Source organism: Lutra lutra, chromosome 9 (assembly GCF_902655055.1).
Source record: "Lutra lutra chromosome 9, mLutLut1.2, whole genome shotgun sequence".
NCBI classification, from domain to species: domain Eukaryota; kingdom Metazoa; phylum Chordata; class Mammalia; order Carnivora; family Mustelidae; genus Lutra; species Lutra lutra.
In genome coordinates this window covers 88,135,829-88,151,154 of record NC_062286.1, presented here as the reverse complement: position 1 = coordinate 88,151,154, position 15,326 = coordinate 88,135,829, and the positions used below count along the sequence as shown (strand labels likewise).

General features: G+C 44.2%; 1 non-coding gene across 1 annotated transcript; it reads right to left on the bottom strand.

Annotated features, from left to right (window-relative positions):
* Positions 1 to 2,193: 2,193 nt before the first annotated feature.
* LOC125110205 (U2 spliceosomal RNA) lies at positions 2,194 to 2,387 on the bottom strand. The gene has a single exon (XR_007130526.1). It is a non-coding gene; the product is annotated as a U2 spliceosomal RNA (small nuclear RNA).
* Between the last annotated feature and the right edge of the window lie 12,939 nt (positions 2,388 to 15,326).

The window sequence follows — 15,326 nt, the reverse complement described above, 5'->3', positions numbered from 1 at the left end:
CAACCTGGAGCGGTGGCCTTTCTTCAGTCTCTCTCTGACCTCTGCACAGGGGACCGGTTTCAAATTATACCCAGGAAGCTTGGAGGAGGTTGCAAACACTAGAGCAGACACATGCTGTGAAGCTAAACCCAGTGAGTCGGAGGCAGCGAGGGCAGTGCCTGGCGAAGCATCTGATTTCATCTAGGATTGTGATCTCAGGGTCCTGGTTGCACTGGGCTCCCTGCTCAGCGGGGAGACTGCTTGTCCCTCTCCCTCTGCTCCTCCCCAGTTCATGCTCTCTCTCTCTTTCTCTCAAATAAATAAATAAAAGCTTTAAAACCAACAAACCAAAAAGAAGCAGCTGGGGGCTATTGTAGGTAGCATGGTGGCATCAATGTTGCTACCCAGGCCATATGCCCTTACACTTTCTTCTAAGCTCCCAGGGCTGGAACAGAGAATGTGCATTTCCTTGTGAAGTTTTCTCCCTATGGGAGCACACAAGGTCTCTCTGATGAGACGCTTGAATCAGTGAGAAAGTGAGACATGTGAGATATGTGAGGTGTTTCCAGGCAAAGCCAGGAGTGTGTGCAAAGGCAGGATGCCAGGAGTGTGACAGGCCCCAGGGGAAGTAATAAATGGACACTATCTTGAAAGAGGAGGAGGCAAAAACAGAAGGAAGCCAGGGGCAAGTTTTCTTTATAAGCTGGAAAGACAAAAGAGGAAGAGATTAATTCACCTGCCTGGGCAACGCAACATGTGGGATTAATGTTGAAGAACATTGGCAGGATGGACAGAGATCATGTGGGGAGAGCACCATGAGCAAAGGCCTGGAGAGCTTGTCCTAGTAATCATAAGGTAGGACTTTGATTGTGTGATGTGTCACTTCCCCTGCCCCAACCTGCATATGACTACTATCACTTTACTTCACTGTACCTTCTGAAAGAGTTGAACGAGGACTACACAAAGCAAAGATGCACAGCACAAAATAGAAATGGAAGAAAACAGAACACCTGTTTTTACAGAAACTCTTGCTGTAGCTAAAAAAAAACAACAACAACAACAAAACAACAACAACAAAATAAAACCCCCCAAAACAAGCTATGTGTGCATGAAACTGACAGAGAAGATGCAGGGTCAGATCAAACAAGGACCTGCCTACAATGGCTCAGTCCTGCAGGGGCCCAAAGGGAGGGGACCATCATGGTGCAGGAATGCAGAGGAAGGCTTTGTGGAGAGTTAAGTGTTGAGCTAAGTCCTTGCCTGTTCACATGCACCTTTCACTAACACCTCTATGTGTTCAGAAGTGTTCTATCTAAAGGTTAGGACGCCTGGGTGGGAGTCCCTGCTTGACCACTTCCTGGCCATAGCTTCACTGGTGTTCCTCTGTCTCTGTCCTGTTTCCTCCTCTGTAAATGCAGAAATGTAACACAAGCACGTCATCTCCCCTGTAGGCACTCAGTGAATGTTAGCTATCACTGACCCTTCTTTTCCCTCCGTTTCTCCTTTTCTTTCTCCTTTATTATTATTATTATTACCAGAATGCTTTTCCTTTCCAGAAGACATAAGTTTTAATTTTTGAACAAAGCCAAAGCCAATTCCTGGCCTATTGTTCCTCGTAATCCATCTACCTCCTCTACCAGAAGGTTCCTCAAGTAGGCAATCACATTTTTGGTTGTGTAACTGACATCATGGGGAAATTTCTCCAACTACATTTGACCCTTGAACAACATGGGTTTGACCTGTGTGGGTCTACCTATAAGCAAATTTTTAAAATAAATATACTGGAAAATTTTTTGGATATTTGTGACAGTTTGAAAAATCTTGCAGATGAAACATATAGCTTATAAATGTTGAAAAATTAAGAAAAATGGTATCATAAATACATAAAATATATACAGATGTGATTCTAATTTTATCATTGATTACCATAAAATATCTACAATCTATTATAAAAAGTTAAAATTTATCAAAATTTAGGCACACAAATACTGTACATTATCTTTGCATTTTTGATGCCCAGTACTAATAATACATGCACCATCTATGGTGTTTTGTATCATAGTAAGACAATACTGATGCAGGTACTAATAGATGATTCATCTTACAGACAGCTGATGTAAATTTATGATAGAGCTAAAGATAGGACAGTACAGTAAATAACATTTCATTTTATCTCTAGCTGATTTATTTATTTATTTATTTTTAAATCCCCCGTGAAGGTGCACCATTCCCGAAAAAATTGCAATACCAGGTCAATGTATGGGGCAGACAGAGTAATAAGCTCCAATTCCATATCCTTGTTCCAAAAATTCAGGTAGTATATTGTCCTTGGATTGAGTGCTTTTCAGATATTAAACTTATAAGAACAGACACCACCCTTGACTTTAGCCAAAAGGCCAAGAAGCCATCTAGCTTACTTTATTATAAGAATACAGTATATACAAAGGAATGTTACGCAGCCATCAGAAAGGATGAATGCCTTACTTTTGTAGCAACATGGACGGGACTGGAGGAGATGATGCTGAATGAAATATGTCAAGCAGAGAAAGTCAATTATCATATGGTTTTACTTATTGTGGAACATAAGGGATAACATGGAAGACATTAGGAGAAGGAAAGGAAAAGTGATGGGAGGTGAAAATCAGAGGAGGAGATGAACCATGAAAGACTGTGGACTCTGAGAAACAAACTGAGGGTTTTAGGGGTGTGGGGGATGGGTGAGCCTGGTGGTGGGTATAAGGAGGGCTCGTATTGCATGGAGCACTGGGTGTTACATGTAAACAATGAATCTGGGAACCCTACATCAAAAGCTTATGATGTATTGTGTGGTGACTAGCATTAACACAATAAAAAAAAAGAACACAGTATATAATATATATAATATACAAAATGTATGTTGATCTACTGTTTATTTTATCAGTAAGGCTTCTAGTCAACAGTAGTCTATTAGCAGTTAAGCTTGTGGAGGGTCAAAAATTATATTCAGATATTAGATTAGGTTCCATGCCCCTCATTCCCCTGTTGTTCAAGGGTTAATTGTATTTGCTTCTTCTTGCAATCTGCTTTCTGCTAATATTCTGTAACAGGAGCACATACACACACACACACACACAATTACATACACACACACCCTCACTGTGTTTCTAAAACACACATGAACCTAGAAAGATTATTAAAGCAATTTAACAGTGATTTTTTTTTTTCATCTATAAGATGTGGATAATAATAGTACCTCTCTCAGAGGACTGTTGTGAGGATTTAATTGACATAGGTAATGCTTTTCAAATATACCTGACCCGTAGCATTAACCATTATTATTAGCTTTATTACTCACTCATTTTAAGCTTGAGGCAATGCTATGTCCATAAATCGCTGCCATTAGTGACCTCTAATATAAAATTATTAACTGGTTCTATTTACTCAAAAGTTGTTGCCATAATCCTAGGGGTGGGAATATCACATCAACAAAAATACCCAAGTAGACTATTAAGTCCACAGGATCTAGATTGACAGAGCAATTATCTTGTCCCTAAGTGGACATTTTCTACCAGTTATAAAACCATCCCATTCATGCCCAGTGTTTTCCACTCAATAGCTTTCATATTTCATCTGTCTTCTTGTGTTTCATGTGCCACTGCATCATATGTGTTTGTCAGTTAAAATAGTCAACTACATAACACCCACATTGTCATTGTCATTAGCTGAGAAATTCAGTTGAAAACACTTTTTTGCAAGCACATTGCTCACTTTTAATATTTTCAACACTTTGACTTCTTTTTTTTTTTCTTTGTCTCTGGTAATTAGCAACATTTTAAAACCCACCAATGATTTAAAATTTTAGAAAGGAACATAAGGTTTGATCTGAAAGCCAAAACCTATAATTGGAGAAATAAATAGGTTTGAAATTTTCACATCTTTTGGAGAATCCAAGAGTCTCCAAAGGATGTGAATTTCTTTGGAAATTCTTTGGAGAATTTCTTTCTAATCTGCAGAGAAGGAAGTGTTGCGATCCATCTAACTAGGAAGGATATGATCAAGAACTGAGGACAAAATAGTGATATGGAGCAAATTTTGGGTTGTCTGTGGAAATTTCTAACTCAGGACAACTTCTCACAGCCACCTGGGGCATTCCAGCTTTTATTACTCTTCTGTTTTGTTGAACAACTGAATTTTTGGCTTCTTTGTTAGAACAATTTAGCCTTTTCCTTAACTTATATTATCACCTTATATCCCACTGTCTTAAAAATGACCACCCCTATGATTTTGACATGTTACTATCAGGTTGATTTTTAAAGCACCTAAAAATAAATATAGCTGAGCTCTGACTCTTTCTACATCATCTTGCATTCTTCTAATTAATTTGACATTTTACTTAATCTATTTTCCATTTCATTAGCAAACCATCCTCTTCATCAATCTTAGAGCTCATCATTACAAGGGCATTACTCGTTCTAATTTTAAGGATATTCCCTAATGTTGTGAGATAATGCCAATGGAACATAAATTTGAGACTATTTCCTAAAAATACATTCCAAGGAGTAGAGAAGAAAGAATTTACAGACCCACAGCCAAAGTGGGCTATGGCAAAGTTCCCAGGGGTGTGGTGTTCCCTTTTCTGTAACCAGACCGCATGTAGTCAGTCTGTGGTGTGGCTGCAAGCCTTGCCTTCTCAAAATGGCCTTCTTCAGTCTTGGGCTGCACCAAGGTTTCCAAATTCCTACTTGGCCCTCAGATCTCACGGAGGCACCTTTGTCTGTGGAAGGATGTCAAATTATTGTTACTTGATATTTGGCCATTTTGCTGACATCACTCCTCCTACTATTTGTTAGGGTCCGTGATCAAAGGAATGAGACTGACACAAAGCGAAAATCAAACAAAGCTTTATTTTGTGCCAAGCATCAAAAATCAAACTGACTGGTAGGGGCCATCTCTTACGAAGGGACGATGATGATGACCCCAACAAGGACACTCCCAAGAAGGCCGTTCCGGATGAGGCTGCTCTGGACGAGGCCGCTTTGGACAAGGCTGCTCTGCAGACGAGCCCACTCTGGACGAGGCCGCTCTGCAGATGAGGCCACTCCCCAGGTGGAGCCACTCCCAAGAAGAGACCACTCTGGACAAGGCTGCTCCCCGGACGAGGCTGCTTCCGACGATGAAGAGGCGATGACAACAGCAACGATGACAAGGAGGACAACAACCCCGATGACACAGACTCTGCTCCCCATGACGCTACTCTGACAAGACGGCCCCCCAGAGGAGGCCACTACACTGGACGTGGCCGCTCGCCAATGAGGCCGCTCCCCAGATGAGGTCACTCTGGATGAGGCTGCCCTGGACGAGGCTGCTCGATGATGAGGCCGCATGCCAAAGAGGCTGCTCCCCGGAATGATGCCGCTCCCACGAGGCCCCTCGCTGCGGGGCCGCCCGTTCTGGAAGGCAAGGCCCCTCGTGGCGGGGCTGCAGCTCCGGGCAACAAGGTGGCTCGTGGCTCGGGGCAGCAAGGCTGCGGGGGGCGGCAAGGCCATTCATGGCAGGGTTGCGGCTTGGTGGTGGCGAGGCTGCCGGCGGCTAGGCCGCTGGCGGCTCTCACGGCTCTGACAGAGCTGTCGGCTCTGACAGCTCTGACTGCTCTGACAACTCTGTCAGCTCTTACAGTTCTGACAGCTCTGGTGACTCTGACAGCTCTGACAGCTCTGAAGGCTCTGACAGCTCTGAAGGCTCTGACGACTCTCCTACTCCTCCGATGGCTCTCCTACTCCCTTCTTCAGCCTCGCAAACTAATCTTTATAGGGGTGGTTGAGCTCCGCCCACATACAGGTGGTCAATGGGATTTAAACTCACCTCAGTAAATATATGCACGCCCCACTGATTGGATGTCTTCACCTGGCCTGACCCGCCCTTGTATCTAGGCTTTGCAAGTAAGTTCCTCTGGGAGGGGCAGGGTCAATCTAAGTTCACTGCATAGGGTCAATCTAAGTTCACTGCAACAAAATGGCTCCCTCTGACCGACCAGGCCCTTACATTCCCCCCTTTTCTTTGGAGATTAGTCAAATCCTTGACTTTTCAGCCAGTTCTATGTTATATTGAGCATGTAAGACTAACATTTTATGGCTCTAATTTCCTCTTATACGAATGACATTAGTGCACAGTCGGCTCATTTTTCATCTAATTTCCCACCTATACTTTACATAAACAGGTAACAATAGGAGCAACAATAAACTCACAGTTTTTTTAGTCTTAGCTTTAGTCCATGGTCAGTGGGGTCTGTTGGCTGCAGCTTCCATCTCTAGGGGGCGTCCTTATTCTCAGCTCGTTTGACGTGACCTGCATGAACCCAGGCCCTAATGCCTTCTACTTTTACTGCCATGGGGGTGGTCAGGATAACAGTAAACGGTCCCTTCCAGAGAGGCTCCAAGTTCCCCACTTGATAGCAACATATCCAAACCAAGTCCCTGGGTTGGTAAGGATGTGGTTCCACCTCCATCTCCATCCCCATGTGGGCAGTCTGGATCCCTGCATGGGTTTTGTTTTTTTTTTTTTTAAGACAGACTGTAATGCCTGCAGTGACTGGAGTACGGACTGATCAGTCATTTCTGCTAGGGCAACCTCCTGTAGCCAAGGACAGAGCGGGGGGGGGGGGTGTCTCCCAAACATTATTTCAAATGGGGTTACCTTGTTTAAATAGGGTGTACATCATGCCCTAAGGAGGGCGAAAGGAAGGAGATCCACCCATCCACTGCCAGTCTCCAGAATTAGTTTTGTGGGTCTCTTTAAGAGTCTGGTTCATTCTCTCTACTTGCCGGAACTCTGGATCCGATAGGCACAGTGTAGTTTCCAATTTGTGCCCACTGCCTTGGCCAATGCCTGTGAGACCAAACTCACAAATGCAGGGCCATTGTCTGACCCAATTGCGAGAGGCAGCCCAAACCTAGGAATTATTTCTTCTAGTAGCTTTTTGCCTATCATCTCAAGTTTGGTGGAAAAAGCCTCTACCCAGCCTGAAAAGGTATCTACAAAAACTAACATATACTTGTGCCCATATTTTCCAGGTTTCATTTCTGTAAAATCTATTTCCCAATAAATTCTTGGTTCCTTACCTCTTTCTCTTTTCCCTCTTCCCATTTTAGTTCTTCCCACATTAACTGCCTGGCATTGAGCACATCTATCAACTACATCCTAAACCATACGCCCTAATTTAGAAACCTGGAATTGCTTGCTTATAAGGTCCTTGAGTTTGCGTATCCCCAAATGAGTACCCTGATGTATCTGGTCTACTAACTTCTTACCTAGTTTTCGAGGAAGAATTATTTTTCCTCCTTTAGTCTTAGCCCAGTCCCCTTCATAGTCCAACTTAACCCATTTCTGTAAATACTTTAAATCTTCTTCTGAATAGTTCAGTTTTACTGGTAGGGCTGGATCCGGGAGTGTAACCAGTTCTTGCACTGTTTCTCGGGCTGCTTGCTTTGTGGCTTGATCTGCTAAGTGGTTTCCTTTTGAAATCAGATTAGTCCCCTTTTGGTGTCCCAGGCAATGCATAACAGCCACCTCTTTTGTGTCCCCAATAGCCTGGAGGAGAGCCAGTATTTATCCTCTGTTTTTAATTCCTTTTCCTTCTGCTGTTAATAGGCCCCTTTCTTTATAAATAGCCCCATGTATATAGAGAGTAGCAAAGGCATACCTGCTGTCCGTATAGATGTTGGAGGTTTTACCTTTGGCCATCTCCAGAGCCTTAGTGAGTGCAATCAGTTCCGCTTTTTGTGCCAAAGTTCCATGTGGCAGGGCTGCTGTCCAGAATTTCTGCTCAGGAGAAACCACCACAGCCCCCGCATAGCTCTTTCCATCAACTATGTAGCTACTCCCATCTGTGAACAGAGTCATCTCAGCATCTGGGAGGGGAATGTCTCTGAGATCTGGCCTTATTCCTGTGACTTGGGTTAGGACCTCCCCACAGTCGTGTGGATGGTCAGCCAGCTCCTCTGGCAGCAGTGTGGCTGGATTTAGCACTGCTGGGGGCCGGAAGGTCACTCTTGGTTCATTGAGGAGGAGGGCCTGATACCCCATCACTCAGGCGTTCATCATCCATCGGTCTGGTGGAGTCCAGAGAAGGCCCTCAATAGTGTGTGTGGTGGTTACAATGAGATTTTGACCCAAAGTCAATTTACTTGCATCCTTGACCAGGAGGGCCATGTCAGCAATTATGCAGAGGCAAGAGGGGAACCCAGCCGCTACTGGATCTAGTTTCTTGCTAGGATAGGCTACTGGCCTTTGCCAAGGCCCCAGAGTCTGAGTCAAAATTCCTTTGGCCACCCTTGCTTTTTCATCCACATACAAGTGGAAGGGCTTGGTAACATCTGGGATGGCCAATGCTGGGGCACTCAGTAAGGCTATTTGTAATTCCCGAAATGCTCCTTCTGCCTCAGCTGTCCACTCTATCATAGTGAGCCCCCCTTTTGCCAGTTCGTAGAGAGGTCGGGCAATCTCCGCAAACCACGGTATCCACAGCCTACAGTAGCCCACCATCCCAAGAAACTCCTTCACTTGTCGGGACGTGGTGGGGTGGGGGTATAGGGTGATTACCTGTTTCCTGGACTCAGATAGTGAACGCACTCCCTGTTGTTAAACACCTTTTCTGCTATTCCCACTAACTCAGTCAGATTCTTCCCTTCAAATCCTTCGATTTTCTGAAGTTTCCTCCTTATATCTGGGGCCGACTGTCTGGCAAAGCAAGATTCATTGCCCTCTGATTTTCAGGTGCCTCAGGATCGATCGGGCTATACATTTTATAGGCTTCAATTAGCCTTTCTAGGAAAGCTCCTGGAGACTCATTCTTACCTTGAGTCACCGTACTAATTCTGGTTTAGTCCGAGTGCAACTTTTACTTCTGGAAATTCAGTTCCAGGATTTCAACATATCAAAAACCTTTATTTGTTCTGAAAGTCTCCCATATGAATTTCCTTTAAGGCAGAATTCATCTTATGAGAGAATTAAAACAATTACAAATGACAAAAACTCAGAATAGATATGGTTAAATATCAAATGATGACCCTTATCAAAACATTAAAACTTTAGGAAATGTATAGAACCTCTGGAGTAGTTACAGCATTTGCCCAAGGTTAATCATTGATTTAGCAGTACTTCCTGAGTAACTTTGCATATCAGGGAAATGCCTTATGAGTCAAAGAGATCTCATTTACAATTCTGGGTGGACAAAGAAAACCATTTACATTTTCTTAGAAACACCTCAATCTCTAGTGAAGACTAAATATTAACTAATTGTGAACTGTTGCAATAGCAGTCAAGCACAAAACATGTTTACCAACAGATTTCAAAAGCACAAACCTAGTTCCAGCAACCAGCGCCCTAGCACTTCATCCCATTTGTCATCCAAGCAAAACTTCAAAGCCTCAAGTTACCAAAGACTCAGAAAGCTACTTTAACAATTACCCATTAAAACCCTGAGACAGACAGTTAACCATCAGCCCAGCCATCCCTCCGCCAACAGACCTCATGTTCCACCTGGGCCCATTCCACTTCAGATGCCATGCTTTCCCCGCCAGCAAGGGGGAGGGGCTAGGCAGTCCACATCAGGCCAGAGAAGGCAAGGAATTCCCTGAAACAAAGGGAGTTTTGGCAGCTGCTTGAGAATATTCATTAAAGTCTCTGTCTCGAGGTCGGTTCATCCCGCAGCACCAGTTCTGCTTACTAAAAGTGGCCCACTAGGCACTCATATTCCATGCCCAGCTCCAATGAGCATCAGCATTGGGCACTTTAACCCGGCATTAGACTAACCCCAGTTAGCTCCAGTTATAGCCCTTAACACACGAAATGAGTGAGGGAGAGGCCCCACATCTATTATGAGGAATGGAGAGACGAAAGTCAGTGTCTCCTTACTCTCTGCTTGCTCCATTCCTTCAATCATAACAAACAACACAACAGACAACAAAAAGACAACACAAAGACAACCGTAGACCCAGCTGTCCTCCCGCGGGTGGGGATTTTCTCGGTCCCCAGTGACCACCTAGGGGAACTCTAACCCCCCGGCCGCCCAGGGGGACTCAACCCCCCCAGCCACCACCCAGGGTGACTCGAAACCCCCTGGCCACCACCCAGGGGGACTCAACCCCCGCCCCCCAGCAGGCCCCTGACACCCCAGGGGGACTCGAAACCCCCTGGCAGGCCCCAGACAGCACAGGGGGACTCGAACCACCTGGCCAGCTCCTGACCACTCAACAGACAACAAAAAGACAACACAAAGACAACCGTAGACCCAGCTGTCCTCCCGCGGGTGGGGATTTTCTCGGTCCCCAGTGACCACCTAGGGGAACTCTAACCCCCTGGCCGCCCAGGGGGACTCAACCCCCCCAGCCACCACCCAGGGTGACTCGAAACCCCCTGGCCACCACCCAGGGGGACTCAACCCCCGCCCCCCTGACAGCCCAGGGGGACTCGAAACCCCCTGGCAGGCCCTGGACAGCACAGGGGGACTCGAACCACCTGGCCAGCTCCTGACCACTCAGGGGGACTTGAACCCCCTGGCGACCGCCTAGGGGGACTCGAACCCCCTGACCACCTGGCAATCTACCAGTGGAGGGAAGGGGCATCCCTGCATCCACTCCAGCCCTGGGAAGCATGGCTGCATCCAGCTTCTCCCTGGTGGGCCATAGCCTGGAGCTCCAACCAGACAGACAGATAGGATCCCAATACCCAAGTTCCCAATACCCAAGATCCCAATACCTCTGGAGGCTTTTCCCAAAAATTCAGATGCTGGCTCAGGCAGGTCTTGTCATTTTATCCTGGACGAGCCCCCAATGTTAGGGTCCGTGATCAAAGGAACGAGACTGACACAAAGCAAAAATCAAACAAAGCTTTATTTCGTGCCAAGCATCAAAAATCAAACTGACTGGTAGGGGCCATCTCTTACGAAGGGACGATGATGATGACCCTGACAAGTTCACTCCCAAGAAGGCCGCTCAGGATGAGGCTGCTCTGGACGAGGCCGCTCTGGATGAGGCTGCTCCGCAGACGAGGCCACTCCAGACGAGGCTGCTCTGCAGATGAGGCCACTCCCCGGTTGGAGCCACTCCCAAGAAGAGGCCACTCTGGACGAGGCTACTCCCCGGACGAGGCTGCTCCCGACGACGAAGAGGCAATGACAACAGCAACGATGACAAGGAGGACAACAACCCCGATGACACAGGCTCTGCTCCCCATGACGCCACTCTGACAAGGCTGCTCCCCAGAGGAGGCCACCATGCCAGACGTGGCCGCTCCAGATGAGGCTGCTCCGGATGAGGCCCTCGATGACGAGGCTGCATGCCGACGAGGCTACTCCCCGGAATGACGCTGCTCTCGTGATGCCCCTCGTGGCGAGGCCACTCGGGGCGGCAAGGCCGCTGGGCATGGCAAGGCTATTCACAGCAGGGCTGCGGCTCGGTGGTGGCGAGGCTGCTGGCGGCTAGGCCGCTGGTAGCTCTCACGGCTCTGACAGCTCTGACAGCTCTTACAGCTCTGGCAGCTCTGACAGCTCTGAAGGCTCTTACAGCTCTGACGGCTCTGATGGCTTTTATGGCTCTGACGGCTCTGACAGCTCTGACGGTTCTTACAGCTCTGATGGCTCTGATGGCTCTGGCGGTTCTGGCAGCTCTGGTGGCTCTCCTGGCTCTGACGACTCTCCTACTCCTCCTCCCTTCCTCAGCCTCTCAAACTAATCTTTATAGGGGTGGTTGAGCTCCGCCCACATACAGGTGGCCAATGGGATTTAAACTCACCTCAGTAAATATATGCGCACCCCGCTGATTGGATGTTTTCACTTGGCCTGACCCGCCCTTGTATCTAGGCTTTGCAAGTAAGTTCCTCTGGGAGGGGAGGGTCAATCTAAGTTCACTGCATAGGGTCAATCTAAGTAAACTGCAACAAAATGGCTCCCTCTGACCAACCATGCCCTTACACTATTATTTTTTTCTTTTCTTTTGTGCTGTAATTTAATATAGCAGAGTAAATATCTGAGGTCATGCAGATTTCTTAGACATAACGTGTTTCCTTTTGTTTTTGTTTTGTTGTGTTTTCTGGCTGCTGGGATTCCTGCATGACTTTCTCTCAATCTCTCTCTCTCTTTTAACTTTCTCTTTTGGGTTAAACTTGGAATTCTACCCCCTCCTTTTTTTTTTTTTTTTTTTGGTTCAAAATATGGCTAACTTTTTGAATCAGTGTATTTGAATATTTTTAAAGTTCAAGAAGATTTCTATTTTTACGTATTTATTCTCTTTTCTAGATTGGAGTTCCATGGTCCTTCCTCCATATCTATCAACTTCTTCCTCAAAAGCTTCATCTCTTTTCCTCTCTCTCTCCATCCCCTGCTCCCTACCTCCTCCTGTTTCTCTCTTCCTCTTCCTCAGTCCCCTCCTTCCTTCTCTGTGTCTTTTAGCTGCTTAACACATTTATTATTTAACAGTTTCTGTGAGTTGAGAATTTGAAAGGAGCTTAACTGGTTGTTTCTGTTCCACCAGGTTGGCCAAGGTTGCAATTATTTGAATGCTAGAAGATCTATTTTCAAAATGACTATGTTTTTCTTGTCATGTAAAATTTATTTTTAAAACGTTTTTATTTAAATTTAATTTGGTTAACATATAGTGCATTATTAGTTTCAGGGGTAGAATTTAGTGATTCATCAGTTGTGCATAACACCCAGTGCTTATTACATCAAGTGGCGTCCTTAATGTCCACCACCTAGTTACACCCATGATGCCTCCAGCAGCCCTCAGTTTGTTTCCTAGAGTTAAGAGTCTCTTATGGTTTGCTTACCTTTCTTTTTTATATCTTATCTTATTTTTCCTTCCTGTCCCCTATATTCATTTACATTGTTTCTTAAATTCCACATATGAGTGAAGTCATATGCTATTTGTCTTTTTTGAATGATTTACTTTGCTCGTTCCATCCACATTTTTGCAAATGGCAAGATTTCATTCTTCTTGATGGCTAAGTAATATTCTACCATATATATATATATATATATATATATATATATATATATATATATATATATATATATATACCGCATCTTCTTTATGCATTCATCTGTCCATCTGCATGGACATCTGAGCTCCTTCCATAGTTTGGTTACTATGGATACTTCTGCTATAAACATTGGAATGTAGGTGTCCCTTCAGATCACTGCATTTGTATCTTTGGGGTAAATACCTAGTAGTACATTTGCTGGGTCATAGCATAGCTCTTTTTTCAACTTTTTGTGGAACCTCCATACTGTTTTCCAGAGTGGCTGCACCAGCTTGCATTCCCAACAGTGTAGGAGGGTTCCCTTTCTCTGCATCATCACCAACACCTGTCATTCCCTGATTAAATCCCTTGTTAATTTTAGCCATTCTAACTGGTGTGAGGTGGTATCTCACTGTGGTTTTGATTTGTATTTCCCTGATGTCAAGTGATATTGAGGATTTTTTTATTCTGTCTGTTGGCCATTTGGATGAAAAATGTCTGTTCATATCCTATGCCCATTTCTTGATTGGATTATTTGTTCTTTGGGTGTTGAGTTTGATAACTTCTTTATAGATTTTGGATACTAGCCATTTATCTGATAAGACATTTGCAAATATCTTCTCCCATTCTGTCAGTTGTCTTTAGGTTTTGTTGACTGTTTATTTTGTTGTGCAAAAGCTTTTTATCTTGATGAAGTCCCAATAGTTCATTTTTGCCTCTGTTTCCCTTGCTTTTGGAGACACATCTAAGCAAGAACTTCCTGTGGTAAGGTCACAGAGGTTGCTGCCTGTGTTCTTTTCTGGGATTTTGTCTCACATTGAGGTGTTTTTGAGTCTATTTTTGTATATGGTGTGAGGAAATGGTCCAGTTTCATCCTTCTGCACATGGCTGTCCAGTTTTCCCAGCACCATTTATTGGAGAGACTATCTTTTTTTCCACTGGATATTCCTTCCTACTTTGTCAAATATTAGTTGACTAAAGAGTTGAGGGCCCATTTCTGGGGTCTCTGTTCTGGTCCATTGATCTCTGTGTCTGTGTTTGTGCCAGTAACATACTGTCTTGATGATTACAGCTTTGTAATAGAGCTTAAAGTCAGGCATTGTGACACCTCCAGCTTTGGTTTTCTTTTTTAACATCCCTTTAGTTATTTGGAGTCTTTTCTAGTTCCATAAAAATTTTAGAAATGTTTGTTCTATCTCTATTAAAAATTCTGGGTGCTATCTTGATAGGGATTACATTGAATATGCACATTGTTTTGAGTAGCATAGACATTTTAACAATATTTTTTTCTTCCAATGCATGAGCATGGAATGTTTTTCCATTTCTTTGTGTCTTCCTCAATTTCTTCTATAGGTGTTCTATAATTTTCAGAGTATAGATCCTTCATTCTTTGGTTAGGTTTATTCCTGGCATCTTATGGGTTTTAGTGCAATTGTAAATGGGATCAGTTCCTTGCTTTCTCATCCTTCTGCTTCATTGTTAGTGTATAGAAATGCAACAGACTTCTGTGTGTTGATTTTATAATCCTGCGACTATGCTGAATTCCTGTTCTAGCAATTTGCTGGTGGAGTATTTTGAGTTCTCTACATAGAATATCATGTTGTCTTTGAAGAGTGGAAGTTTGGCTTCTTCATTGCCAATTTAGATGCTTTTTATTTCTTTTTGTTGTCTGATTGCTGAGGCTAGGATTTCCAGTACTATGTTGAAGAACAGTGCTGGGAATGGACATTCCTGTTCTTTTCCAGACCTTAGGGGAAAAACCTCCCTGCTTTCCTCATTGAGGATTAATATTTGCTGTGGGCCTTCCTTATACGGCTTCAAAACAGCTGTTGTCAGAAGATCCCAGCCTTATCAGGTGGATTTCTCCATAGGGCTGCTTGAAATGTCTTCAATGATACAACAACTGGCTTTTCCTAGAGCAAGTGATCCAAGAGAGACAGCAAGTAGCATTCTCTCCTTCAGTGAGGTTGTTTCATGCATTTTAAAAATGAAGTAAGATTGTTTTCCGCACGGTCTACATTCCTTCCTGGGGATGATTTTTATTTTTTACTCTGCATGTATTAAGTTTCATTCTTTGTTCTGTAAAGTTCTACAGGTTTTGAAAAATGTGTAATGTTACATATTCACAATCACAGTATCACACAGAATTATTTGCTGCCCTAAAAATGTTCTGTGCTTCATCTGTTCAACCTTTACCTCTTCCCCTCAAGCCCCTGGCCACCCTTGATCTTCTCATTGCTTCTTTAGTTCTGCTTTTTTTCCAGAATATTATACACTTAAAATTACACAGTATGAAGCAGTTTCAGCCTGGCTTCTTTCGCTGAGCATGCATTTAATTTCATATCTTTTCATGG